This window comes from Lissotriton vulgaris, chromosome 7, assembly GCF_964263255.1.
Source record: "Lissotriton vulgaris chromosome 7, aLisVul1.2, whole genome shotgun sequence".
NCBI lineage: Eukaryota > Metazoa > Chordata > Amphibia > Caudata > Salamandridae > Lissotriton > Lissotriton vulgaris.
The window spans coordinates 738,277,235-738,289,896 of NC_141695.1; positions in this window are offsets into that span (position 1 = coordinate 738,277,235).

A 12,662-nucleotide genomic window follows, 5' to 3' on the forward strand; every position below is an offset into this window, starting at 1 on the left:
ATTATAGAGGTTTTAGTTTCACCTTAAATAAACATGCAAATGAGCGAGTCATAAATGCTTGAGTATCTGAGGAATATATACATCAGTGCCATGCCACATGAGCCAGCGCCGGGGTGGGGGGAGGGGTCCTTTTGTATTTTCAATCACTGAAATAAAACATAAATCAAGTTTGGGAGAGGTGGAGGATTTAGGACATTTTAATAAAAAGCGGGAGGACTCGTGAGTCGTGGTTACCTCTGACAACGATTTAGCAGGGTTGTTTAACGACTTGGCTGGAGTCAGACTTATGTGAATACCAATGTTCCCTCATCCGTCCATGGACTTCCGTGCTGCTCAGTAGTATGAAGCATCAGAGGTTTGTGCTGGATGATTGGATAATTGCCAGCCTAATTTCCACAATTGACTGCACCTGCTAAAGTTTCTGCATGCTCCCGGCGAGGTGCCTCAGAATGACACTCCTTCGCAAATGGGATTTGACAGAAGACTAGTAAGGCAATAAAAATGGCCGACCTTTTTGGAACATTACCGGTGATTTAAAAGAAGCACTTCCTGTCATTTGTGTTAAAACCATTGCAAAAAATATATAGAAACTGATATATCATTGCGTGCGGTTTTTCAAAATTTCTTCAGGTTTTGCAAACTTTTCTGATGTTGTTCAGATTACTAGGTTTTAATAATAATCAATGAACGCTGTGGGGTAAAGTTCTTTACCACATGTGGGAGGGGGCACGCGGCTGAAGACTAGAAAGGCAACAACAATGGCCGACCTTTAATAGAACATGACCGGTGATTTGGAAAAACTATTTCCTTTTTTTAAAAATATTTTTATTTTATTTTCACCTGATACGAGACAACAATACATTCAAAATTATTTCACATCATACTGTGATTTGATTTGGATGAACTTAATTTTTACAAAAAGTTTTATTAAATACAGAAGAGAAGGGTAAAGTAAAAAAATGCTATTAATAAGGTCAAATATATCACATACATACACAGGAATCTATAAATCAAATATCATATCATAATAGAGAGGCTAAGATTTAGCAGCAGAATCCACTTGTCAGTCAAAGTTAGTCTTTAAGTCATTCAGTTCAATCCAAGTCCCCCACATTTTCTCAAATTTCTTTAGCGACCGAATGCCTCTTAATTCTTCTAGAGTACACTCCATTGTTTTGATTTCAATGACTAAATACCACCATTCCATGGCGTTAGGTATAATAAGGCTAATCCAGGCCCTTGCTAGGATTAATTTAGCACATGAAATTAGTATTGATGCCAATGCAGGGCGTGGTTGATTAGTCAGATGTAGGCCAAATAATGCCATAGGCGCCGTTATAGGGGAGCTAAGAATGTTTTTAGCAACCAAAATTTTTCCCACTTCTTCCCAATATTTCCCAAGCATTGGACAGGAAAACAGCATGTGCACCAAACCTGCCGCATATTCAGCGCATTTCGGGCATTTGGTTTTATCTCCCAAGGCATTGCTTGTGGACCATTTCGAAAAATTTTCTGGCGCATAGTAAAGCATGTAGGTGGTTCTGTATTGTTGGAGTCTTAAACTAGATGACCGTACAGAGTTATGAATATTAGTATAAGATTGAATAATATGTTTTCCTGTAAAATTTGTTCCAAGTTTGGAGTTCCATTTCTTAGCAAGTATATCACTGTCGTCAGGTCTGAGGCCTATGAGAACTTTGTAAGTCAAACTGATGATTGATTTCTCTTTCCAGGAATTTAAGCAATCCCAGATACCACCGCTCGACACGCTATTGATTTTATTTTTGCGCACTAAAAAATCATAAATTTGTAAATATTTAAACCTATGTATTTCAGACAGATCGTATAGGTGTTTTAGAGTGGGAAAGTCTAGCATGCCTTGAGAGTTGTACAAATCACCCAAAACTGTTACGCCTTTCAGCTGCCATCTACGGGATTCTCCATCGCTGAATATGCTCGGTAGGACAGGATTGTTCCATAGAATAAGCTGAGAGTGATATATAGTGGTTTTGCAGTAATCGAGAATATCCTTCCATACTCTTATTATGTCACATGCGGTCTTGAACTTGACCCGTTTGTAGTAGTTTGGGTCTGTTATGTGAAGTAAAAATTGGTTAGAGTCGCCTTTTAGCAATAAATGGTGATAAAATAACGTATACTCAGTATTTAATAATGACCGTATGCGTCTTACAAATGATGCCCAAAAGTATAATTTCAAATCAGGAAAATTAAGGCCGCCAGACCCGATCTGATTTTTCAATACCTTTAATGATCTCCTAGCCTTCTTGCACCCCCAGATGAAGTTACCAAAAATCCCATCTAATTGTTTAAAAAAAGCCTATTCAGTATCAAAGGTATTGATCTAAACAAATATAAATATTTGGATATGATTTTCATTTTGATCAAATTTATTCTACCAATTAGACTTAGTGGAAGTCGATGCCATTTTTTCAGGGTCGAGAGGGTAGTTTTCGTTAGATCGTTATAGTTAATAGCGTTAAGTTCTTTAACCCCATCGAAGCTAATGACGAGCTGGGCTCGTCATGGCGCTTACCTGCCGTGTGCTGATGACAAGGCCAGCTCGTCATAAAACAATGAAAAACAACAATTTGCAGCACAGGACGGGAAAACGCCTAGCAGCCATGTGGTTAATGTTTGAGGTGATTTTAACTCCAAGATAGGTTGCAACCTTACAGATTTCTGGTACTGGTGTCGGGGGGGCAAAATTAGCTATTATTTGAGTTTTATATGTATTCAGTTTATAACCTGAAACTGTGCCGAATTTAAGTGCTTCAAGATTAATAGTTCTTAGGGACTCGGTTACTTCAGACGAATAAATAGCAATGTCGTCTGCATATGCAGTAATTTTTAGGCTATGCGTGCCAGTCTTGAATGGTGTTATTCCAGATTGGGTATCCAAGGCCTTTAAGAACGGTTCAAGTGAGAGGGCAAATAATAAAGGTGACAAAGGGCACCCTTGACGAGTGCCCCTCAAAATTGAAAAACACGGCGAAGTAAGCCCTCCATAACTAATGTGTACCGTTGGTTTGTCATAAAGTGCACGGATCCCATTTAAGAATTCCCCTTCAAAGCCCAAAGATCCCAGTGTGCGCCATAAGTAGTCCCATCCCACCCGGTCAAATGCCTTTTCGGCATCAAGCATTATCATAGCAAGAGGGGTGGCCTCTACCTCTGCTATGTCAAATGCTGTTATTACTGTGTTGACATGGGCCGATGTGTCCCTCCCTGCTATAAACCTGTGCTTTTGTATATTTACAATTCTGGGCATTAGTGGTGCAAGTCTTTTGGCCAAACATTTCGCGAAAATGTTTGCGTCTGTGTTAATCAGGGATATGGGTCTATATGAACCCATCTCCTCTTTAGGTTTGCCCTTTTTGTGGAAAAATATTATTTTAGCTTTATTCCAGGAGCTGGGGGCCAGTCTCGTCCTGCCAATATGTAATATCACTTCTAAAAGAAAAGGTATTCGTTCATCTAAGCATAGTTTATAGATTTCCAATGGAATGGTGTCTTCACCTGTGGCTTTTCCTATAGACAGTGATAGTATAGCCTCCTTTAGTTCTTTTCTCGTTATGCCTATGGCCAGAGCGTCTATTTCAGTCGCCGTTAGCTGGTTCGTTAGATTTTCTCTTAAGAAATCCTCAATTACCGAACCGTTAGGCGTACATTCCAGGGTGTACAAAGCTTCGTCATATTTAGCAAACTGTTGGGTGATATCATTTGGTTGACTATATTTCTTGTTGTCCAGTCCTGTTATTTGAGTAATCGTGGAATCCACTCTATCTTCTGCCACTTTAAAGGCTAAAATGTTGCCTATTTTGTCTCCACCCTCATAATTAGAAAATTTATATTTATGTATCTGAGCACTATTTTTTTTTAGAAGTTTTTCTTTGGTCTTACATTTTAGCTGGCTAAGATTTGCGCAGATTTCCAGAGTAGGTAAGTTATCTCTTAAGGCTGGTGCTAACCGAATATCTCCAGCAGCAATATCAGATGTCAAGGCTGCATCGTTCTTACGTCTTTCAGAGTTCTGTTTCAGGACATAAGATTGCGTGAACCCTCGGATGCTTGCCCTACAAGTGTCCCATACTATTAAACATGAAGCAGTGTTTCTGTTGATGTCTAAAAATTCTATTATATGATGTTTTAACTGCAAAATATAAGACGTATCTGATATTAAATTCCTAGGGAACGTAAAAGGTCTGGGAGGTTTGCGATTCGAAGAAATAGAAAATTCCACCATAATGGCGTTATGATCGGATGAAATGCTGGGGTAGATTACTATTGATGCAGAGTTCATCAAGAAATCTGAAACAAAGGCCATGTCTAGTCGGGAGCATAACTTGTGAGGTGCTGAATAATATGTGTAGCCAGGAGAATTTGGTTGTAAGTATCTCCATACATCTTTGACATTGTGCATCTTGCATAGATCTAGAATAGAAGCTCTAGTTTTGGACATTCGTTTGTGATTACCCGGCCGAGTAGTGTCTATTTGGCAATTCAAGATATAATTGAAATCTCCCATAACTATTAATTCTCCCACCCAGTCAAGTAATGCTATATTTAGCTGATCAAATATTCTGGGTTCATCTTTGTTAGGACCATATACAACACAGGCTACAAACTTCGCATTGTTGATGCAGAGTTGAGTGATCGCCCACCTTCCCCTTTTGTCGTGTGTTGATTTAATTATTTCTGCTTTAAATCTTTTATCTTTCAAGATTGCTACCCCCCTTGTTGAGGAAACCACAGCTGAGCTTATTACCAGCTCCAATCCCAGTTGATTCAGCAGTTTCTTGTCTTTATCTGTGATATGTGTTTCCGACAAGAATACTAAGTGGGGGTTATAGAGTCTTAGCTCTTCAGCGACTAAACGCCTTTTACGTTTGTTATTCAGCCCTGAGACATTCCATGCCAAGCATTTAATATTATGCATCACTGATATAGAGCAAAATAAACAATAAGACAATAAACATCATCCATTCCATCAGCTCTATTAAGTCATATAAATTGTTCTTCATGTACTGTTCAGAGACAAAAATTTTTTTACAAAATCAAATCTCACGTTGTGTCCCTCTACCAGGTTGAAAATATTTTTCATTTTTCCCCCCGCCCTCCCCCCCACCCTCTCCTTCCACACCCTCCCCTGTCTGCGGAGACCCCCCAACCCCCCTCACCATCTGCTGCCATTGGTGAGGCAGCGCCTGCGGCAGAGAGTCTGAGTCTCCCTCCCCCCTCCCCCTGAAGTTGCAGCTATCTAATTTGCAGCATCAAACCATGATGATATATTTAACAGAATAAATTGTAAGTTCACCACTATCTGGTAATACCTAGTGATACCTAGTGATTAACAGTTCGGTCCCCCCCTCATCCTTGAGTTTCCCGTGTCCCTTCACATTCCCATTTCTATCTGTCTAATAGACTTATATCATATGCGAAAAGTAGGGGTAAGCCCTCCCCAATTTTTCTTTTTTTATTTTTCCTTCCCTTCCTTCCTCTCCTTCTTTTTTTTTCTTTCCTTCTCCCTTTTTTCTTTCTTTTTTTTTTCCCTTTCAGTCCTTGCTCCTATTGATGCTAGACAAAAATGCCTGTGCCTCGGTATGTCACTAAAGAAGTTTGTACGCCCATTCATAATCACTTTAAGTCTGGCGGGTTCCTGCAAGTATGCTTGACCTCCCAATTTATTGACTGGATCGATTAGTTTTCGCATTTCCCATTTTTTGTCCATCGTGGTTTTACTAAGATATGAGCGGGTAAAGATGGAGAGATTGCCAATAGTTATTGGGGTGTTAGGTTTGGCTTTTTGCCAAACGGCTTGTCGGAGCAGGAAATTGCCAAAGTATATTAAAAATGGGCGTGGAAATTTATTGTTCTGCCGTTTTAAGCCGAGTGGAAGTCTGTGTGCTCTTTGTATTTGGGAGTCCCAATACCAGTCAGAGAGTTCCGGAAAGGCTTGAGGTAACAGTTTCACCAGAAATGCCCTTGGGTCAGACCCCTCTAGCCCCTCCGGAATTCCATAAACTTTAAGGTTGGATCTCCTTTGCCAGTTTTTCAAGTCCACAACTTTCCCCTGTAGTTGGGCTAGCTGGGCATCATGACGCTCCGCAGTGAAACCTATCAGTAATGTCTCCTCTTCTACCGCGATTGTGCGTTGCTGTAGCTCTATTATCTCCTGTGTGACGCCCCTTAAGCTGGAGGTTAGATCTGATATGGAAGTTTGCAGTTTTACGTTGTCACTTTTCAGTTGTTGATAGTGCTCTTCCAATTCTCCCCTTTGGCTAATCAAAAGTTTTAATATAGTATCCAGCTGGGAGTGGTCGGTGTTCCCCGTCCCAGTCCCCTCTGTTGGGTTCAGTGTCTCATCAGATGATTTATTTGGGTTTGTATTTATATTTAAAACAACCGGGTGATTAGAGCCTGCAGCTAATGACAAATGATCCTTCTCTCATGTGGCTGACTCAGAGGGAGTGCTCCTGGGGGTTTGCGCACTGAGTGGCCCCTGTATGGGGACCTGTGACGTCTCATTATCTGTGGGGCTACCCCCTGAAAGCCTTAGTGCCATGCTCTTGACTAGCCCCTTGGCCTCAATCCATTTCCTTAGCGGACTCTTGTCAATAACCAGTTTTTTAGCAGCTAGGGGCACTACTCCTGGAGGACGCGGCAGGTTAGACAAAACTTTCCCCCTCTTCTTATAGCCTGCCTTGGCTTTGCCTCTACGTCTCCGTGAGGACACCCTGATCAAAGAGTTATCTGTAGACTTATCCAGCTCCTCCTCCGTCTCATCATCAAGGTCCTCAAAGGAGGGCTGCTCCTCAACCAATTCCAGAAAGGAATCGCCAGTTTGACGCACCCCAAGCCCAGTATCTTCTTCCATTGTGCCTGTGCCTGTGCCTATGCCTATTGGGCCCCCCAACACAGAAGCTGTGGCAGCAGCCGTAGAGATATCAAGCAGAGTCCCTCTAGAATTCCCGGAAGCGCCGGGCAACATTGTGGAAGTTTCTACTGAGGGTAGCCCCTGCCGCATTAACTCCGTCTGTTATCTCAGGGTCCTCTAGGATCTCCTGGGTCACTTGAGTCTCATTGCCCCTAGGAGAAGTGGCGAAGTCATCGCAGTTGACTTTATCCAATAATGGCACAGTTGGGGGACTGGCGCTGCTGGCCCTGTTTCTGTGGTGGGGCGGTTCCATCCTTAGACAACCCTGGTGGTGGATGTGATAGCGCCTGTGTTTCAGTTTCATCATTTATTGCTATGGGAGTGTCTTGTGTCCTGACACTAAGCGGAGGGGCTGATACCTTCCCCGAAGCCACCCCAGTCTTTGAGACATCACCAGTGTCAGCACAAACGCCTTTCTGAGCAAAGTCTTTTGGTATTGTTCCACAGTTTGTTAGTACAGGAGGGCACAGAATCGCCTTACCTGCCGCCTTCCTGTCGCTCCCCTTCAGAATCACAGAATCTTGGGATGCGTTGTGCGAAGATAGGGGCTGTAAGGAAGAAGCAGGATTCGCCATGAAATTCACCTGGGCCAGCACTGCTGCCGCCGCCACCGAGGTTGTTGTAGTAGGTACTGCCATTGAAACAGCTATCGCGGGGGCCGAGGTAGCCAAGGCAGTAGAGGCTACAGAAATAGAGGGGGCGGCCGCCGCCGCTGCTGCTGCCGTTGCGGAGTTTTTTGTATTCCGCGTAGTGCGCAATGGATGTTTGGGCGACATAACCCTATGCAGACCTGCAAGCGCCGATGTAGCTACCTTCGGTGTCCCAGAGGTGGCAGACAGCCCAAGCAAATCGATCCTAGATCTGGCGAGCCAGTTTCCAAATGCTCACCAAACCGCTGGAGGCAAACACTGCATCCGTTGCGTTGCCGACGGGAGGCCCGCCGGAGAGCCTGCTGAGGAGCCTGCAGGTAAGAGGGACGAGAGAGAAGCCGAGATGCAGATTTCTTTTCATTTTCCTTTCGAGCCAGATTCCAAACGCTCGCCAAATAGCCGGAGGCAGCCACTGCATCCATTGCGTTGCCACTGGGAGGCCGCCGGAGAGCCTGCTGAGGAGCCTGCAGGTAAGAGGGACGAGAGAGAGAGTAGCCAAGATGTCGGTTTCTTTTCGTTTTCTTTTCAATCTCGCTATTGCTTTTGCTTTTTGAATTCGGTTGCGATGTCGGTTAAGCTGCTGCTGAGGTTATCCTAGCAGCCTGCTGTCTCCAGTGTGGAGGGGAGAGCTCTCGGTCTGCCGCGTAGCAGAGTCCTCACTCCGCCATCTTAGGACCCGCTCAACCTAGGAAAAACTATTTCCTGTCACTGATGTTGACTCCAATGCTGAACCTGGTTATTTGCTTTTTTTAAACGGACTAAAGACTAGGAAAGCAAACAAAAATGGCCGACCTTCTTGGAACATTACCAGTGATTCAAAAAATTGGTCCCTGCCATTAATGTCGAATCCAAAACAAAACACAGTTGTTTGTAAAACACAGTTATTTTTTAAACGAGCTGAACAGGTATAACAATTGTAGTTACTACCTGTATGCATGTGTTCTGGGTACCCAATCCTCATCATTTGATATGGTATAACATTGGTTAGTTCTTAATTTTCGGTGCTGAGCTAATGGGGTGAACAAGGTTGGTTTTCGATATGCAATTCTCACGCCATTGCTGATCTGCTCAGTATGTGGTTTGGCTGGGGCCCCATTGCTTGTTTGTTTAATTAGTGGTCATGGTACATTCTGGATGGAATTGTGGTTTACAATTGGATCCAAGGAATTTCATAATTGAGCCCTCTTTCATTGATCTTTATGCGATGAACCCAACGCTGTTCCTTTTCAAATAGATATTTCTCATTTGGTATCTGCTCGATCACAGTCCAGTAGATATCGTTTGCGGTGTGGTTCTTTTCTAGAAAATGAGATGCCATCTTAGTCATACTTATTTTGCAGTTGATGTTGCTCTTATGCTCGCCAATTCTTGTCTTTACCGGTCTCGTTGTCATTCCTACATATTCAATTTGGCAAGGGCATCTGATCAAGTACACCACACTTGCAGTGTTGCATGTGGTGAAAGTTCTCTGTTCCCACTTGGTGCATTTTTGGAACAAAATTTCTTTGCTTTTAGATGTTAAGTTGCAAACTTTACATTTGCCACAAGGATGATGTCCATGGATGTCGCTCATTGCCAAGGAATGTCCTGATATCATTTGTTTTTTAGGTCTTGTATGCACAATCATGTCTCGAATGCTCTGGCCTTTTCTGTGTGAAAAAATGGGTTGAGGGATATTCAGTCCACCACTATTGAGAATTCTCCAATGTTTGGTTATCATGTTTGTTGGAACTGGCCCTTCTTGCAAGGTCATCCCCAAACTTTTTGCTTCTTCCTCCCTTGTTTTTCCTGACCAGTGGCTGTTGGCAATAGGACTCAGCGCACTTTACCACTGCGGATCAGTGCTAAAGTGAATATGCTCTCTGTGTAAATTGATATTGTGATTGGATCTACATGAATGGCATATTTGTATCACCATGAAGTCCCTAGTAAAGTGCACTGAGTGTGCAAGGGCTGGTGATGACACATGCTACTAGTGGGCCTGCAGCACTGATTGTGCCACCCACATGAGTATCCCCAAAATGGTGTCTCAGGCCTGCCACAGCAGTGCCTGTGTGCAGTCTGTGAACTGTCATGTCCTCCTGGTCAGTGTCCCCACTGACCAGGCCTAACCCTTCCCTTTTTGTGCACATTGTTCACCCCTATGGAAGGCCCAAGGTACCCCCCTGGGCAGGGTGCAGTGTATGTGAAAGGTAGAGCATGTACTGGTGCAGGTGACCTGCTCTGGTAGTGAATCACAGCCAATTTCGTTTTTCACTATTGTAAGGCTATCTTGCTCCATAGGTTAACATGGGGGATGCTGGCTACAGTGGCTACCAGCATTGCTGCCCATAGGAACAAGATAGGACATAAGAGTCTAGTATCCCTGAACTCAGAATTTAATAACACATCTTTTAGGAAAGGTTGTTTTGAAATCCTGCTAAGGATGGCTGATTGCTGGCTTCCCTGAACTCACTGCTGTATCCTGCCATCACACTACTTCTCGCGGCCCCCGCTTCGCGGGAGCTGCTCGCCAGTATTGAAAGTCTGCTGGCCTCACTCTTTGGAGGATTTTGCTGCATTTGCCTGCCTTGCACACGGACAGAGGCGGGACTGCGAGGCCCAGCTTGCCCAGTGGCGTTGATCGGCCACAGGTGGTCCTCTTCCCGCCCCCTCCTGCGACTCCAATCATAAAAGGCGTAATAGTAACGCGCACGCGGGACGCGTGCAGGTCTAAGCACGGGGCTAAACCCGGGCAAAGGGCGGGCTGTTCGAGGCCGTTAGAGGCCGAGTAAGACCGGACCGGGCCTCCCCCCTTGTTTTTGGTCCTGAACCTCTGCTATTGACTTTTGTTGTTACTAGTCTGTGGGGGGACCCTAGGAACAATGCGCACACGAGAAAGCCGCAGTAGGACAGCCAAAGGAGGGAAGCTCTTGAATGGGACTCTCGATGATTTTATAACCAGGACCAACACTGCCATAGATTTGGAAATTACTAAAATCCAACATAGAGTTTCTATAGAGCTGGATGCAGCTAGAAGATTGTCCCAGGACATAGCTTTGTCAAAAAAATCATCCTTAGGCCATATTGCATCTGCTAAAACTCCTGAGCGTTTGTCTGCCCCAGTAGCTATTATCACGCAGGCAGACATCCATCATACAATTCCACCCACGCCACTTAGTATATCAGGGTTAGACCTTCCACCAACTAATCAGAGTTCATTCCTAAACGTAACTGATCTAGAACTAGGGGCACCTACCGAGACAACTCCTAAAATAAGTGTGGTGTCTGGGAGCAAATTGTGTGCTATCAATGAGGGCACAGTCCTAAAACGGAAGCGCAACACTACATCTGCCTACTCTAGGAAGAAGGCCAAAGTTGCAAAGGCCCAATATTTCAATGGCAGGAAGCCTGCTGTAGAAGGTGAGGTTGATGCACCAGCCCAGGCACATTCTGGCACCGTAAATAATCACCCGAATGTGGATGAGGTCACACCTGTTGCTACAGTAGGAGAGCATGTCTCACGGACTGGTGCTGCGATGGGTGGGGTACCAGTATGAGAAGCAGAGGGTAGGGACGAGGAAATCTTGAAAATCGTATGGGAAACGCTAAAAAAGCTCTTAACCCCCCTAGAAATTAGATTAGCGCAAATTGAAAATCACTTGCTCGAGGTTAAAAATAGTATTTTAACACTAGCAAGTCTTAGGCTAGAAGAAAACAACTCAAATACCCCATCTAGTGCTGATAATATTGCACCGGCACCTATTGTTATTCCACCAACACTACCCTTAGCCAAACCAATACCTAAACCTTGCTCTAAGACTTACACTCTTAAAGAAACTAAACCTCTAGCGAAGGTACCTAAACAACTGGCTGCACAATCTTTACCACCCCAAAAAGAAGTTGTTCCCCGAGGGCAAAAGAAGCAAAAGAAGCTAAGGCCCACCAACCCAATCTACAGGTGCCATGTCCCGTAGAAAAACATTGTGAGGGTTTCATAGATCTTCCTCCTGATGCAAGGCCATATGTTGTAGTGTTAGCTGGAGTACCCGAAACTGGTAACTACCACCACGAAAATTTTTGGTCATTGAGAAAAAAGGTTACCCACTGGCTAAATGAAAATAGGCCGCTACCCAACCACCTCAGAAGCAAAATCTTAATGGTGCAAAGGGTACCATGGATAGGTCATTCTCATAAATCCATCCCAGGTGATTGTATTGTTGTCTCTTTTGAAGATCCGAACACGGTACATCACATATGTTCATGGAACACATATGGTGGGAACTCGACTATTGTAGTCAGACCCCTCACTTTCTTTTATCCCCCACGGTCACGTCCCAATCACGGGGGAAATTGGTCAATGCCTAGACATCATGCCAGGGGAGGGGTTGTAGATGCCTGGCAAGGTAACCACAGTTGGTGGAATGGGGCACCAACTTTTAACAGGCTCGGTTGCCTTGAAGAAGTGGACTGACTCACCCCGGGGATAGCTCGTTATGAAGGTACACCCTCTACACCTGGCACTGAAGTTACATTAACTCCATGTATCGTAGGAATGAGCAACCTACCTTTAACTGTAGAATTGAGCACAGGGGGGAGGGACCCAGCCCCCCAGACTTTGACCCATCCCCGAAGCATATCAGCGCTAAGATGGGCCTGGCATCGCCGAATGAACAGGGTGTGATGTGTTTTCCCCCACAATGGGCTGTGCACGAACCATACAGCTTGTCCCACGTTGAGCCGTTTACTCTGGCGTTACTTCCATTGGATGTAGAAAGCTGTATTGAAGGGATTCTTGGTAGTAGTTTCAATTCATTATTGATACCAACCGCGGGGCTGGAATTAGCCCGGCTCCCGCCGGAGTTTCCCGGGGCGGAATCTATATCCTTGCCCATGGCTAGGGTTCCCAGTTCTATTTCTGACCCCCCTGTGATTGATTCTATCTCACGGTCGGATAGAGCTGGAGGAACTGTACTGAAGGTGGTCAGCTGGAATATAGCGGGCCTCGTACGGAATATTGACATACCCGAATGGAATTATTTTATTGAATCCTTCGAGATATGCTTATTCCAGGAAAC